Below are 17,317 nucleotides of genomic sequence, written 5' to 3'. Positions count from 1 at the left end.
TCCTAATATATGTAATGTCTGAATCATATTAGCCAAAGTTTTTGATTTAAATGAATGTTAGAACTTATTTTTCTCTCCTCTTGATTTCTAACATCAAGATTATTTGAATGCTATTTGAATACAAGTGTTTTATATTACATGGATGTATATAGTAGTATGAACAGTTTTAAAAAAAAAAAAAAAAAAAAGGTTTATTTTAGTTTATATGATGCTGTTTTACCAAATGTGTAGTCTTGTCTTGCTAGATAATTGAATTGAAAACTGTTAACTTCAGTTAAATATAACTAGTATTAAATTGATAAGGTGGTAGCTGACGTACTGCTGCTTAGGGTAGGGGTTAACTTGAGTGGTAAATACTACTCTAAGTTGGAGTTTACAACTCCAGGCTGGATGCAAGGTTTAATCCTTACATTATTTTCACTTGTTCATTGTTATTTGTATATAGTTTTGACATCCACAATATATTTTGTACATTCATTGTCACTACAAACAAAATTGAATCCTATACGAAATCCCATAAGAGATTCAATAAATACAGCTATATTTAAAGGTACACCTAAAGGAGGAGATGTAACATTACTTATCTTGTTATTTGTTATTTTGATCATAAGATTCTTAAGTTTTAAAAATGCCAAATGACATCTTTAAAAGGAATTTCTTTAAACATTAATGGATTGAATAATCCATGTAAAAGGGCAAGCCTAATAAGATACATTAATTTACATAAGGCCAACTTAGTCTTCCTACAAGAAACCCATCTCTTGAAAAAAGATATTGATAAACTAGCCACAAACAAATATACAGTATTGGTTAGTTCAGAGCACACTGAGAAAAAAAGAGGAGTGGCTATTTTATGGAATAAAAGTATGCCCATTCCTAAAACCATTAAGTCCTATCAGGATGACAAAGGAATGTTTTGTATGGTTACAATACAATTTAATGGGAAGACTTACACTTTAATTAATGTATATTGGATACCTGGAATTGGTATTAATACAGTGAAACATCATCTTGATAAGATCATATCATTCTCTATAGGAGATATTATTTTAGCTGGTGACTTTAATTGTATACTACATGAAAGTGATACTACCACTATAGGAAAGAGAAGAATTACATCTAATGCAAAACATTTAAAGGATTTTGCTAATTCTTATCATTTGAATGATATTAATAATCAGATAGATTCAAAATCATTACCATACACCTTTTTTCTAACAGATACAAAACTTATTCAAAAATAGATAGGGTCTTTATTTCTAACCAGATGGTAACAGATTTAATTAATTCCAAAATCATTTCATGTCCTATATCTGATCATAATTCAATTGTTTTGAATTCATGATAAAAAATACTCATAATGTTCAGATCAAAAGGATACCAGCATACTTAACTCAACTAAAAGACTATAAAGAATATATACTTTCAGAAGTAAAACATTTTTAGACATAAATAACACTCCTGAAGTCTCCATTGTTTATGTTTGGGATGCCTTAAAATCATATCTATATGGACAAAGTATCAGATGGTATAATAATAAAAGGAAATCTTGGGATAAGGAATTGTTAGATATTCAAAGTAAATTAGACTCTTATAAACATAATAATAAAGAAAATATTATGGACAAGAAAGTTATTGAAGAAATAAACAAACTAAATGAGAAATACAAAGAAATTTTAACTCATAAAGTTAAAATAACTTTAGAGAAATACAAGTTTTGTCTTGTTCAATAAGCCCCAAATACTTACATAGACTTAAAAATAAAACAAAAAGGTTGAATAAACAAAACCATATCAAAGAAATCTTTTCTCTAAGGAAAAAGAAGAATGTTTCTAGTATACCAGAAATACTAGATGAATTTAGAAATCACTTTCACAAAATTAACCATAATAATATTAACATGGAACCTAAAGATAAAATAAAGGAGTTTATAACCACAAATATGAATAAAAGCTTAATAAACAACAGATTAAACTATTGGACAAGAGTATTTCATATACTGAAGTTATTACACAAATAAATAAGCTTAAACCAAACAAAGCACCGGTAATGATGGTATTATACCAGAGATATATAAAATCCTTTCTAAAAATACATATTCATTAATACATAAGGTTTTTATTTTGGCGCAAACTGAGTTAATAACGGCCCAATCTTGGCAATATACATTTATTTCGCCAAATTTAATACCTAATAAAGATCCAACTAGATGTTCTTCATATCGCCCATCTCATTACTTAATGTTGATTATAAAATGTTTATGAATATCTTTGCTGATAGATTGAACACAATCATTCGCCCCATTAGAGATATAGATCAGACAGGCTTCATTGTAAATAGAAATACTTTTGATAATATAAGAAGAACTTTAACATTAATAGATTTTGCAAATAGGAAAAAGAAAGATTTAACACTTATTAGTCTTGATATAAGTTCAGCATTTGATTCAGTAAGTTGGGACTATCTGTTTACCTTAATGAAGTGCACAAACTTCTCGGATGCATTTGTAAATCTAATTGAACATTTATACAAAGGAACATTGGCTTATATTAAGGTAGGAACATATGTTTCACAAAAATACCCATTCTTAAAGGTACAAAACAAGGATGTCCACTTTCTCCACTATTATTCACTTTAGTAATGGAGCCTTGGGCTAATTTGATCAGAAACAGTACTGACATAGAGGGTTTTGAAATAGATGAAAATACAACATCCAAAATTCAACTTTTTGCAGATGATGTTCTAATTACATCAGCAGGATCTAATTCTTCTATACAGTCTCTATTTGATAACATGATGAATTTTAAAAGTATTTCTGGTTTAATATTCAATGAAGAAAAAACTAAAATACTACCTATATATACACGAAAAAATATTCTCATTAGTGATTTTACTAAATATGTACCCAATTCAGGTCAGATAACTTATTTAGGTATAATACTATCTAAAGATATTAAATCTATTATATATAATAATTATAATACCTGTTTTCTTAATATACAAAATCTTTTAATACCTGGAATAATATGTTTTTACTATGGAGGAGAGACTTACAATTATTAAAATGATAATATTCCCCAAGATTTTATACTTAATACAATCAATAATACTTCCACCTACAAAAATAATTATCAAGAAACTGAACACACTAATGTTAAATTTCTTATGGGCACCTAATAGACCTAGGATTGCATTAAAGAAACATACTAATAGCTGGTCTCAAGGGGTATTTCTTTTCCAGACTTTAATTTATATACTATCTCTTCTATTGTAAAAGTTATTACTTTATTAATAGATCAGTCATATGTCACAAAATGGAAAGATTATTGGGAGCTAATTACTATACACTTCATGAAAATCTCCTTAACACATAAAAATATGATTGTAAATAACTCCATGTTATGGTTACTAAAGGAATTTTGTACTTCACCTATTACACCTAAACATATGGTTTGTTACCCATTAAATATTATTATTAGTTATCATAACTTTATATTCATGCACCCTAAGTATAGGGAATGGAATTTTATTGTATTTCCTATAATGTATACTCAGGGTATGCTTTTGTCATCTACTTCTGAAGGAACTCATTTAGCTATAGATAATGATCTAAAGTACTGGTGTCAGTTGATATCTGATAATAAAGTTAAAAATCTAGATTTCTTAAAACAAGAATTTGATCTAAGAGAAACTTGTTGGTTAGAGGTTCAGACCTTTAGACAACATCTCATTAATAAAATAGATTTAATGTCTATAACTGTTAAAGAATCTATTCCAACACTGATTGATTACTTGATATTAAATTTACAGCATAAAGTTTCTAATAAAGGTAAACTTTCATACATACATAAAGTTATCAGACAAGAAACTTTTTACAGTGTAGATTCATACTGGAATTATTTCACTTCTATTAATGGGGACCCACCAAATCAACAAGATAAACAATATATATTGGAATCTGCTTATAGAACTACGTCTTCCATTGTCTGGAGACTTTATACATGGAATTTTTTACATAGATCTTTTTATACACCTTTGATGATGAATAAAATAAATAATAAAGATAATCTATGTAAGAGATGCAATGTAGAAATTAATGCTGACTGGGCTCATATGTTTTATGACTGTATAAAATTAAAAGAATACTGGAAGTCAATTAATGAATTTTTGCAAGCTCTTTTTACAGATAATTTCATTATTTCTAAATCTCTTATATTATTCAACACACCTGTACCTCAAAGTGTTAAAAAGGTTAAGCTTCCCTTGTTATGGTCTATTCTAGCAGTGGCTAGGAAAATAATAACTAGAAATTGGATTTCAGATACACCTCCTTCGTTCAATGAATTTAAAATGTTATGAATATAGTGTGCCATATGGAAATAAACACAATTAGGACTAGAACAAATAGAAAAACATCTTATTTTATTGTATGGGATAATTTACAAAATTTGTTAAAAAAATTTTAATTTCAATAGCATGGTATTTTAGTTTAATTAATTGATCTGATTGTAGTGGATGTCTTTGTAAATACTTTAGTTGTTTTGTTGAATATTATAATAATACCTATTTTTAATTACTTGTATAAAATTGTTATGATATTTCTCTTATATGTTAAAACAATAAACCTGTTTTGAAAAAAAAAAAAGAAGAATCTTGATGAGTGGATGGGAGATAGTAGGTTTACCCCGGGTATCACTTCTGTGTCACTGTTAGACAGAGGCACAGTATACTAACCTCAAAAAAGGGCATAGCAAAATTCATTTAAAATGGGTGGCGAAAGCCAAACACCCTCTGGCTAGGCTTATAAATGCCCTAGGGCAGATAGCCTAGTATGAACCTATGAACCTATGAACCTAAATATAACTTTATTCTGTATCTGGTTCACAATTCTTCTTGGGTAACCCCTGTTGTAAAACATATTGGATATGTAAGGACACTCTGCTGTAAAATCTTCATAATCAGAGACCATACGGACTGCACGAACCATTTGACCCTTCGCCACTCCCCTCTTGACATGGGTGGGGTGGTTACTTGAATAGTGTAAATATGTATTTGAAAATGTTGATTTTCTATAAATATTAGATTTCAGGCCTTCTACATTTTTTTAAATCAACACATCTAAGTATGCCACACTATCCAAGCTTACAACATGAGTAAAATTCAAAAATTCAGTTGTCAGATTAATGTATTCGATGAAACCATTAATTTCTGCCATTGGACCTTTCCATGCAATAAACAAGTCATCCAGGAATCTGGCATACATACTAATATGTGAATAAAGAGGACTTGAGTACAGATATTCCCTCTCCCACCATGCCATGACAATATTTGTGAAAAGGGAGCCACAGGCTGACCCCATGGCCACCCCTTCCATCTGTCTAAAATAATGTCCTTCAAAATATATGTAGTTAAAGCTAAGGACCATATCCAATAACTGACTGTAAACATTTATTTTATCTTGATTCAACCCCATTACTTCATAGAGGTATAAACCAAACCAATCCTTGCCCTGCTCATGAGGCATACTACTACACAAGTCCTTTACATCAATAGTTATAAAGATACCATCAGAAAAGGAGTTCAAGTTATTACAAATAGTAAGAAACTGCCAGGAATCAAGACACAAGTTTGGAACTGTTTTTCCACCAGGACCAGAGCAACTACAGGCGGATGAATTTAAAGACAAATGAACTGTCTTTCGTAAGTTCCAGCAAGAAAATAAATTAAAAAAAAGACGATCTATGCCAGTTGGCTGCAGCCCCTCTGATTCTATCTATGACCTCTTCATTCAGACTTCCCTTCTCAACCACCCCTCCCAGACAATTGTAGTTATTAACTTGTTCCACTATCTTCCCTTCAACCTCAATTCTCAGCTTCTTCTGATTTCTCCAATTTGCTGCTGTTACCACTGTCTTATCTGTATTTACTTTCATCCCATGTCCCTTGAGTTTTGCATTCCATTCCCCTATCCTTTGGTGAAGTTTTTTTTTTTTGGACAATGCCCCTCCTTAGGGAGCAAGGTGGACATACATTTCCCTTCCCTGCTGCTCTGGCAGTCACCTACTCAACAAATTGAACCCAGGTCAGGTGGGCCATAGTTGGTACTTTATCCCTGTATGCAACCAGTGTGGCTCAAAAAGTCTTCTTAGCTAGAAGTTCAGTTATAGGATGGTAGTTATACTTGTCTATGTTAAAAAGGAAAAATGTTTCTGTGTAATCCTAATGAAGTACTAAAGTTTATGATATTATTTTTTCTGTAACAACTCAAATTTACATGGGAAATTATTAAAAATAATTTAATAATAGAGGGATTAATAATTGAAAAAAAGTATCCTGGCAGAATTTTTTAAAGGTAGGTCTTTTTATTCATTTGCAGTGTGATGTCAGGCTTTTATCATTCTGCTTTTAGGGTGTAAAGGAAAATGATTATCTGACTGCAGTAATACTGCCTCTGGAAATATTTAAAATATGTCAACACAGTCATAAAATAGTCAAAGTGCATCTGCATCATCAGTTCTTGGGGTTACTTAGTGTATTTAAGTGTGATGTTCAACTGCTTTATGTGGTGACCTCACTTATGATCACACAGACTCAACATCTTTCACTGGGAATATGGTTTTCAAAAGCGAATATCTGAACATTTTTACCCATAACAGTTTTGAACAACTTCCATTACAATACACAAGAGGACATAGAAAATTCATTCCATATTTCTTGTGATACTATAAATTTTGAGCTCCACTGGGTAAGTCAAACAATTGTTTTGCTACATTTAATATCTATGCAAAAGAAACTGACAGAAAATATAGGATCAGATTCCAAAGACACTATGCTGTAGGGCAAAAGAAACATGCCTAGTAATGTATTTTGTAAATGAGATTCAGTGCAGGATTAGCATATACCTGACCAGACTTTTCCAAGTATCAAAAGATGAACCAAAATCCATCTAAGATGGCACAACAAAGACTAAAAAGCACACATGTTGTTTGTTATTCTTCTATAAAAGTGCATATGTCACAGCTGCTAAAGAAATGTCAGTTTCTGTTATATAAAGGTGATGCATGAAGCAAATAAAGGGTGCATTGACAGTTACACAGTTGAAACTGTACATCATATGGCTAAGTACATACATTTATCATGTTAATTATAAAGCATTATGGAAATATGAAATATTAGAAAGCTGCAAATTCTGACTGATAACTGAAGACGTAATAAAAGGTAAACACTTTTTGCTGATGTGGATTGGCATATCGTATCACATCACTAGCATAGCAATATGCAGGTATCTAAAAAACTAATTCAGTGACTGAGATGTAAGGAGAGAACACACATAATGCATCCACCCCAAGGAGTGAGGGTGACAGGACAGTAGAAGGAGGGGGAGGATAAAGAGGGGCAATACACATGGGAGAAGAGAAAGGAAGATAAGAGGGAAGGTCAGAGGGCAATACATCCATTTCTGTTTTCTTGGAGAGAAGAATGACTGGTAAGTTGTTAGCAAATCGTAGAAAAGAATTTGGTTGGGGAAAACCTAACATGAAGAACACCAGAAAACAAAAGTACAGGGTGGTGCAATGCAAAGGGACAAACTGTGGCATACATACAATAAACAAGAAAACAGCACAGAAGGGGGCATGGGATGGCACACTAAAAAGGGAGAGGTACAGCTTATACATTGCACACTGTGCCTGCAAATATGTAGTAATACATCAATGTTATTAATATCATTGCTTTGTTGCAAGCATTCGACACTGTCTCCCATCGGAAACTCCTTAGTACTCTTGCCTCACTAAACCTATCAAAGACTTCCCTGTCCTGGTTCCTAAGCTATATTTCTGACAGACAACAGGCAGTGTGATGGAAATCCGAACTCTCACTACTTCTGCCTGTCTCGGTTGGAGTCCCCCAAGGGTCCATACTAGCACCCCTTCTTTTCACCATCTTCTCTAATGATCTATCCTCATCCACAACACACACTAAAGTAGTTCAGTATGCAGACGATTCAACTTTAATCTGCTCAGCAGATACCTTACCAGACCTCCAAATAGTAGCCCAACAAGCTCTTAATGATATAGAAACAAATCTAAGTAAATCACAACTAATCTTCAATCCCAAAAAGACACAACTAATGCTAATTACCAGTAGCAAACAACCACTGACCACCCCTCCTTTCACCATTCTCTCAGCAAGCAACACAGTCATCCAACCAGTTGAGCATACAAAACTCCTTGTAGTGACAATTCACAACAAACTCAGATTTGGCCAACACATAGCCACCACAAATAAGAAATTTCACATCAAACTTGGCTCAAAGTACAGGGCAAGCCATTCCTCACTGACAATACCAGACTAGCCATATCCAGAACCTTCCTCCTCTCTACGCTCCTATATGCTTTCCCCTCTTTACCAACTTAAAAAAAAAATCGGACTTAACTAAAATGGAAACTTACTACAACAAAACAGCCCACTTACCAACCAAACCCACCACTGTATTACTCTACATAAATTAAATTGGCTCAAGCTACCTAACCTTCTTCATCTCTACCAACTTAAATTCACACACAATATCATCTTCCATCCTGACAGTTGCCAATCCCTCAAGGAACTTGTTGTTCCCTACTCATGCCTACAAAGTCTAAGATCTGCAGACAGAAACATTCTCACAGTAAACAACGCTAACAACAGTCATAGTCAAGCCCTATTCTCAAATCAAATAGTCAAATTATGGAACTCTTTACCCCTCACCCTTCAAAACACACCTGAATCTACCAGTTTTAATCAACTACTATTTGAACATCTATCCAAGAACTGGCATTGCTCCTGACTGACAAGATATCTATAACTCTCTCAACACACTGTCCACTCCTTACCTCATTTTCTCCCTCTTCTAAGTGTTTATTACTACTCAAAAATAAATATATATAAAGGAAATCTCATTTGGTCATAACTATTATTTAATATGTACACACTACTAACTTTATTTTTTCTCACAGTGATCTTCACTGAAATGCTTGTGTTTTTCTTTTTGAACCTGTATCTACTAGAAAACTGTATTGAATACTACTTTGTATAGACTAACATGAAGATGTGCACCCTGCATTTTACTGTATGTATACTATTGTACTATCTAATTATTGTATATTGCTTATATTTCTGTGGAGCTTTTCTCCCCGGGCCTCCGCTGAAAATGGGCTTCTGGCCCAGTCGGACTTTCCCAGTAAACAAATGTAAATAAATAACTAAATAAATTGCTGTTTGCTAAGCATGAACACCTCACTGTGAATCAGGAATGATTAATAGCATGTATGTGGATCAATACATTTCCAAACAGGATACTGCAGCAAACACACAGACACACACACACACACACACACACACACACACACACACACACACACACACACACACACACACACTTATATACACACACATATACACATGTGTAAGAGTACATATCCCTGGATGTGCAGCTGTCAACATGTACACACATCATGGCATTGGCAAAATTTAATGAAGATCCAGACACATCTAGGATCATATGGGTAGAAGTCTAGCTACAAACTCCCACCCGAGAGATGGGATAAAAATAACTTACTACTAAGCCATACTGAAAGGATGACATTCAGAGTCATAGTTCTGTGAAAGTACTAGGAAAATGCACCTGCTGCATTAGAGAGCTATTAGCTGCATACATGCAGGAAACTGCAATTATGTACTTCTGAAATAATAGAACACAGGCCATCTATAGACAATAATTAGGTTAAGGTTGCACATTTAACACAGTTGAAGATATTTAACATTTAACAGGCCTAATATTTTGCAGATAATTATACCAGCATGACTTGCTCAATGGTATCTATTATGGTTCTCTGCACTATGCAAATTACACCATATGCCTACTGTGGCCTCACCATGATAGCTGTATAGCAATACTGTGATGAGTCATGTGTGGCACCACAAGGACAGAGCTATGTACATGTATGCTAGATAAATCACTTGCCCCATGTGTATGACATAGACATGGGTAATGTACACTTGGATCACAGCAGAGCTAAACATGCTGTAAACAAGTATCAGCTACCTATGAAAACCTAAACTGCTGCTACAGCTAAGTACCATTGGAGTTGTTGTGCACAACTATAATGAATATGTGCAGACACACATCACATATGAATGCACACATATCAATACATGATGCACCATATGTACAAGCAAGTATGTTATAGAAGGATTGTGACTGCTCATGTACAGAACATCTATGCACAGTAGCTATTGTGCAGTATGCATACAGAGCATACACAGTATATGTAATGTAATGCCTACAGAGGAGTGCCCCACATTATATGTAAATATTTGCAAAAACATATCTCATGGATAAAGTGCTGGATACAATCAGTTAAGCACTGGCAAATATGCCACAGTATAAGAGTACTGTATATATGCTGGATGTGTAAGTATATGTAAGGTATTTTCATTTAAAATCATATATTCAACACAGACAGTCTCATGTGAGGACTATATTCACCTGTAATAAAGCTCTGTGCAACTTTACAGAATGCCTGAAATTGTCTAAAACACAGGGGTGCAGGAAAGTTGCACACAAACAATCAACCTGTCACTGAGGTACAGAGTAGTCTGACTATCACAGTATGACAATTGTATCTCTGATATGCATGTGATATAACATATAAATTCACTACATGAAAGGGAAGAAAATGTCTCACAGGAACTATTGCCATAATCACAGGGGCACATAGCTGGATGAGTATAAAAACAAAAAGGGGATATGTCTGTACAGAGTAGCCTGCACAATGTGAAGCAATAGCGAGGTAGGACACATCCTGAGGATGCTTACATTCCAGAGATAAACATATGCTGCCTACATGACAGGTATTGTAAGACAGACATGAATCCATAGCAGAAAATTGTTGATCTTGTCAACAATTACCCTCAGCACCCATACAGCACAGAGGCATATGGAAGTGATAACACTGTACTGCAGTACATATTAATGGAAACGTTGCTTGGCTGCACCCTTCTACTATGATGTAACACAGTGTATAAGTCTGAATTATGTAATGTCAGCAGAAATGCCTCCAAATGACGATGTAGATGCAAGCAGACAACTGTGAGTCAATACTAAGTCCCATAGAGGGTCTTCCAGGTGAAGCTGAAGCTCCCAGATGAGCTCTGTGATAATCTCCTAGAAGGTTCATGCATTGCAGGGATCATATTCCTGAAGTACTGGTCCATCATTATCTTCCACATCTGGTCACAAATGATGTCCTGGATGACCTCCCTCATCTGATCCCTAAAGTCTTTTTTGCTTGGTGGGACATGGTGGGAATGTTCCACTGCAACCACAGAGTAGAAAGGTCCTAGCTCATTCAATGGGGCTGTTTCTTTCTCCTCAAATTCAGATTTAACTGGCAGGGATTGGGCATGGCTCCTATTTTATCACATTCTGATTGGTGGGCTAACACACCATGGATCTTCAGTAACAGGAAATGAAAAAAATGGAGAAGTGCATATCATTAGCCATGCATTACCCTTATCGCTGTGTAATACTACACTCTAATACAAGTGTGCCTTGTGTGCTGTGAATGACAGGTTCACATTACTATACCCATAAAATCCATATAGTGACACATCTGAACACAGCAAACCAAATTGTCCAAGTGACATCCAGGTAACCTCAGATACTGAAATCAAATTAAATTATATTGAAAAACAGCTATGCATACTAGATCCAAACAAAGTGCAAGGAGGAGAAGGAATTATTAATAATGACCTGGCAACACTTCAGCAAGAGCTTATAGTACCATTAGATCTATTATTTTCTAGGTTGTATAAATATGGGGAGAGTCCTCAAGATTGGAGACGTGCACTTATTAAATCATTCTTTAAAGGAAAGGGGAGTAGGGCAAACTCTGAGTGATACAGATCCTTCAGTCTACTTTCATGTAGTGGAAAAATAATGGAAAAGGCAATTTTGCATAAGTTATTGTCAGAAATGGAAATGTTGGGACTTGAAACCATATATCAGCATGGATATGTTGAAAATAGATCTATTACCACCTGTAACATGATGTTCTATAATAATATAATAACAGCTATGAATAAAAATGTGTGCTGTGATGTAATTTGTATATATTTAACTTCAGCATTTGATAGGGTTATACACAAAACACTGATCATTAAATTAGAACAAATAGGTACTGATGTGCTCTTGATAAGATGGATGGCTGGATGGCTTATAAATAGGACATTGCAAATATCATGCACGAAATAGACAGGTGAGATTCTTGGTTACAGTCAGGGTGTCCCACTGGGCTCTGTCCTAGATTCATACCTATTTAAATTGTATCTTTTAGAGCTATCTTTTTCATTCTGAGGTGTTCTACAGTCTGTATGCAGATTACTTGAAATTGGCTAAATTGATTACATGTGTCACAGATAGGGCATGCCTCAAAAAGAACTTGACTGAATTAACCATTTGGGCATCTAAGAATAATATGCTGATAAATACATCACAAACTAAGCATATGATTTATTGTGGTCTCATTTTTTTATATCACAAAAACCTGGCATTTTAACAGGGGTGTGTACACTTTTTATATCCACTGTACATCGCCTGTGTAGCACTTGGACACATACATGTACAGATCCAAATGTTGTACTCAGAACTCTGCAGACACTGGAAGACTATTAGTCTAGACTTAATGACAAGCATCAAGCAGAAACAACGCACCAAATGATGGTAATAAATGTGCAATACAGACAAGCCTTGTAATTGGTTCCTATCATTAAATGCCATGAGATCACCATTTAAGTCATAAACACAAGAAGCACATGTTCATAGGTTCATAGATTAGTACTAAGCTAACTGCCCTTGCGAGCCATTTTAAGCTTAGCCAATTATGCCTTGTGAGACTCAAACCCTGCACCTTGTGTTTGTAAGGCAAACACCTTAACCGTTAGGCCACCCTTCCAACCCTACAGTGACATATGTCATGTTCTACACCTCAAATATGTTTGCACAGGTACAATTTCATAATCCACTGTTAAACTGTCATGCCAACATTTTGATATTTATATGCACGCATGACATATTTTGTTCTTCCATATACTGCTTTGTTGTAATATACATGCAAAGCCATAAGTAATTTATTAAAACCTACTATGTAAAAAATACACACACACACACACACACATATATATATATATATATATATATATATATATATATATATATATATATATATATAGTTCCCATTCAGAAGCCTGAAACATCATAAGCCTGAAAATCAAAATCCTGAAACCAAAAGCCTGAAAATTCAGAATCCTGAAAACTCAAAATCCTGAAAGCCCAAAATCCTGAAAGCCCAAAATCCTGAAACTCAAAATCCTGATCAAAATTTTGGGCTTTCAGGATTTTAAGTTTTCAGGATTCTGAATTTTCAGGCTTTTGGTTTCAGGATTTTGATTTTCAGGCTTATGATGTTTCAGGCTTCTGAATGGGAACCATATATATATATATATATATATATATATATATATATATATATATATATAGGTACACACACACACACACACACACACACACACACACACACACACACACACACACACACACACACACACACACACACACACACACACACACACACACACACACACACACACACACACACACACACACACACACACACACACACACACACACACACACACACACACTTGTGCGTGCGCATGCACATGTGCACAAAGTATATACCCTATGACTGTGAATATCCCACTGCTACAGATGTAAACCTTGATAACAACACTTGTAAATATATATAAGCTCAACTATATGCATATGTAGTAGAGTTAGCAGAAAAACAAAACTTTTTTAGGTGTAGTAGTTCATGACATTTAAGTCATGAATCTAGGCCATACGTATCTCAGATCAGTGTAAGATGGATGTCAAGTTTTCCAAAACAATGTAGAGCACATCACTCATCAACAGACAATGACATGCCGTGTAAATATTTTTGCATGTGTCATATTAGTCTACATGTGCTTCCTATGCTGCCTTGATACTTACATGGCCTGCATTATAGTGCTTTCTCATCCTGTAAGGCCATGGATGTGATGGCCAGGTATGCACAGGATTAGATTACTAAAGAACAGACAGCTGTACCAAAGTTTTAAAGTATTTTTTAACACATATTTTTTTATATGGAACTGTGCAATGTGTACTTTCATGTTTACAATGTTGTCCACTTCCTTCTTCCTCCCAGGACTCTTCCACTGATCCTGATACAGGGCATGAAGGTATAGGTGCACATGGTACAGCATGAGTTTGCCATGGCATATGTTCCTGTATGTGCTACCAATGAGTAATCTTCACAGTAAGATAACATGTAACAGTCTACATTTTCACAGCACATGCTTAATCATCTAGTGTTCATATTTACATTTGACACATGTATGTGAGATTCCTGGCATATATTCACCAACATACATACTACCCTGATAATACTGACTTGTGTGTTGTTTTTCACAGGTGGAGTTTGCAACATGTTGGGGCATAACAGTTACATGCAAAGTATGCTGGCACTTGCTGCTCTGATATCTCAGAGATAATCACTTATACACTGCCTTTGAGGGCTATGGCTTTCCTGGCATTCTGTGTCACTACTGTAACCTGCATGAGATGTGTGGCATGACGTCTGCATATTTCAGATGTTGCCTTGGCACAGTGTGCAACATGCATGATGGCAATAGTTGTGACACACTATCACACATTCCTTATATATTCTTATCTCGGTGTTTTGATCAGCTATGGCCCAACCACACAGAAGTATATAAACATGCAGTACAGTCTATATATGCAATCTGTAGTAATGGTAATATTCAAATGGTGTACATATACATATCGGTATGTCCACAGTAGTTCTAGTACATGTGCTAATTTCCTATATCTGTAACAAAACAGATTTTATTAAAGGCAATGTCATACATTTCTCCTATTTCTTTTAATATGGTATTTAACTGGAGTTGCAATTTGTATACTTGTATTGTATGCATGATATTCCCCATGTACATGTCACCTAGGAACTATTGTGCTTGTCACATTTGGTGTAGCTATATCTTCACAGATGGTACACACCACATCTTGATCTTTGTAATACATAAATGGCATGTCACAAATCAAAGTTCATAACCAGATGTTGCCATTTTGCACGATGACTGCATATATGGCAGCAGCTTTCATTGTCTGTGCCTGATTGTTCTTTCCCCTGCATATTCTTGTGCATCATATAAAGCAGGTATTTGCTCCTCTTCAGATATTTGGGATTAGTGAGCTAGCTCACTTACACCTGGGGCTGAGCTAGCTCACCTACACCTGTGGCTGAGCTAGCTCACCTACACCTGGGGCTGAGCTAGCTCACCTACACCTGTGGCTGAGCTAGCTCACCTACACCTGGGGCTGAGCTAGCTCACCTACATCTGTGGCTGAGCAAGCTAGTCTACACCTGGGGCTGAGCTAGATCACCTACACCTGGGGCTGAGCTAGCTCACCTACACCTGGGACTGAGCTAGCTCACCTACACCTGGGGCTCTCAGGCCACTGTGTTTGCATGCAATTGCATTGCACAGCATGACATACATGACTTGCAGAGTGAATGAACCACTTTTTATTATCAGTGGCACAAAACAGAACATGATTTTGCTGCATAGATGATACAAAAGGAAGGGACCGTGATGAAATAAGAAACAGTAAAAGGAAAGAAGAACTTTTATGAAGGAAGAGCAACAAATTTTAGTGACTTTATAAGTTAGTTATATAGATAGTTAGCTACTTGTTTATCTATTTATTTCTTTATCTAGTTTTTTTTTTTTTTTTATTTAATAAGTAGGTGAGCAGGTCTAAAGATCCTTCACGGCTTAGACCCATGCCAGTGTATGAGCCAGGATTTTACAATTTGCAACTCCACTAACATTTTGTACAATTATGCATACAGTTTTAAGAATGACTTTGAAGATAAAGTAATAATACTCAGAAAAAATATTTAAATATCAAGGAAAGGTATAAAATATCATCAACAAGATATAAAGCAAATTGCAAACACATTAAGCACTTAATTTTGGAACGGCAACACTGATATTTGTTTATGTCAAGTTTATCCAAGGCCCATTTTACTGCAAACTAAGAAAACTGTTAATCATAACTATAGCATAATAGCTTAAAATAATTAAAATGAAAGAGTAGCACTGTTAAAGCCCAGTATGAAAATAAAATATTTCATAAAAACGTAGAACAACAAAAGCATATAATATATTTATAAAATATAATTATGCTAGATTTAAAACATTACTTCTATTAGTCTATTATAACTAATTAATTATCATTCATAACCCATTATTTATGGCAAAAGATTGTTTTCTCCTTTCACACTATCAATAGGAAATTACAGTAATTGCAAAAAAATCCTGATTAGTCAGCATATAAGAATGAACATGCTAAGGATTTGGAAAGATGGATTTACAAAGTTTCAACTTCAATAAAAATTGCTAGCATTGCAGATTTGAATAAGGCTCCACTAGCATGTCTAAAGCCCACCTCACAGGCTTTTATAAATGATTTTGTTAAACCATAAACAATTTTTTGTTTACTGATAGGGTATGAATAGTGTATGTGTGTGTGTGCGTGTGTGTTTGTATGTATATATATATATATATATATATATATATATATATATATATATATATATATTTATATATAAGAGCCAGCCCTTTAGTTGAACATTTGGAATATCGAACAATTGGAAAACTTAGAGGAAGGTCACAGTACAGCACAAATTGGGAAATTTTCCCTTTCCTCAACTGTTTCTCCAGTAGCAGGGGTTGTGGTGGTGCAGTGGGCTTTTTCCATGCAAAATATATATTTTATAGGTTCATAGGTTCATAGGTTCATACTAGGCTATCTGCCCGAGGGCATTTATAAGCCTAGCCCATTGTTTTGTGGCTTACGCCACCCCTTTAGTATGGGGAACTATACCCATTATTTTGCTGTGCCTCTGTCGAGCAGTGACACTGAGGTAATTCCTGGGGTATATCTGCGATCTCCCATCCATAGGTCAAGATTTCTCTTGAACAAGGCCAGCGAGGTGCTCTGCCTCACATGTACCGGGATTTTGTTCCACAGCATAGGGAGTCTTTGGGTGATGAATCTATCTCTCCAGCACGTCCTATTAATAGCCGTGTCGAGGTTTAAGTCTCCGCCCTTGTGGCTCTGATGGATCTAGATTTTTGAGGTGAAGCATAT

The sequence above is a fragment of the Protopterus annectens genome, chromosome 10.part0 (genome assembly GCF_019279795.1).
Source record: "Protopterus annectens isolate FY-2018-M chromosome 10.part0, PAN1.0, whole genome shotgun sequence".
Classification (NCBI taxonomy): Eukaryota; Metazoa; Chordata; order Ceratodontiformes; family Protopteridae; genus Protopterus; species Protopterus annectens.
The sequence above is the reverse complement of the archived record's forward strand: the minus strand, read 5'-3'. Positions refer to the sequence as shown.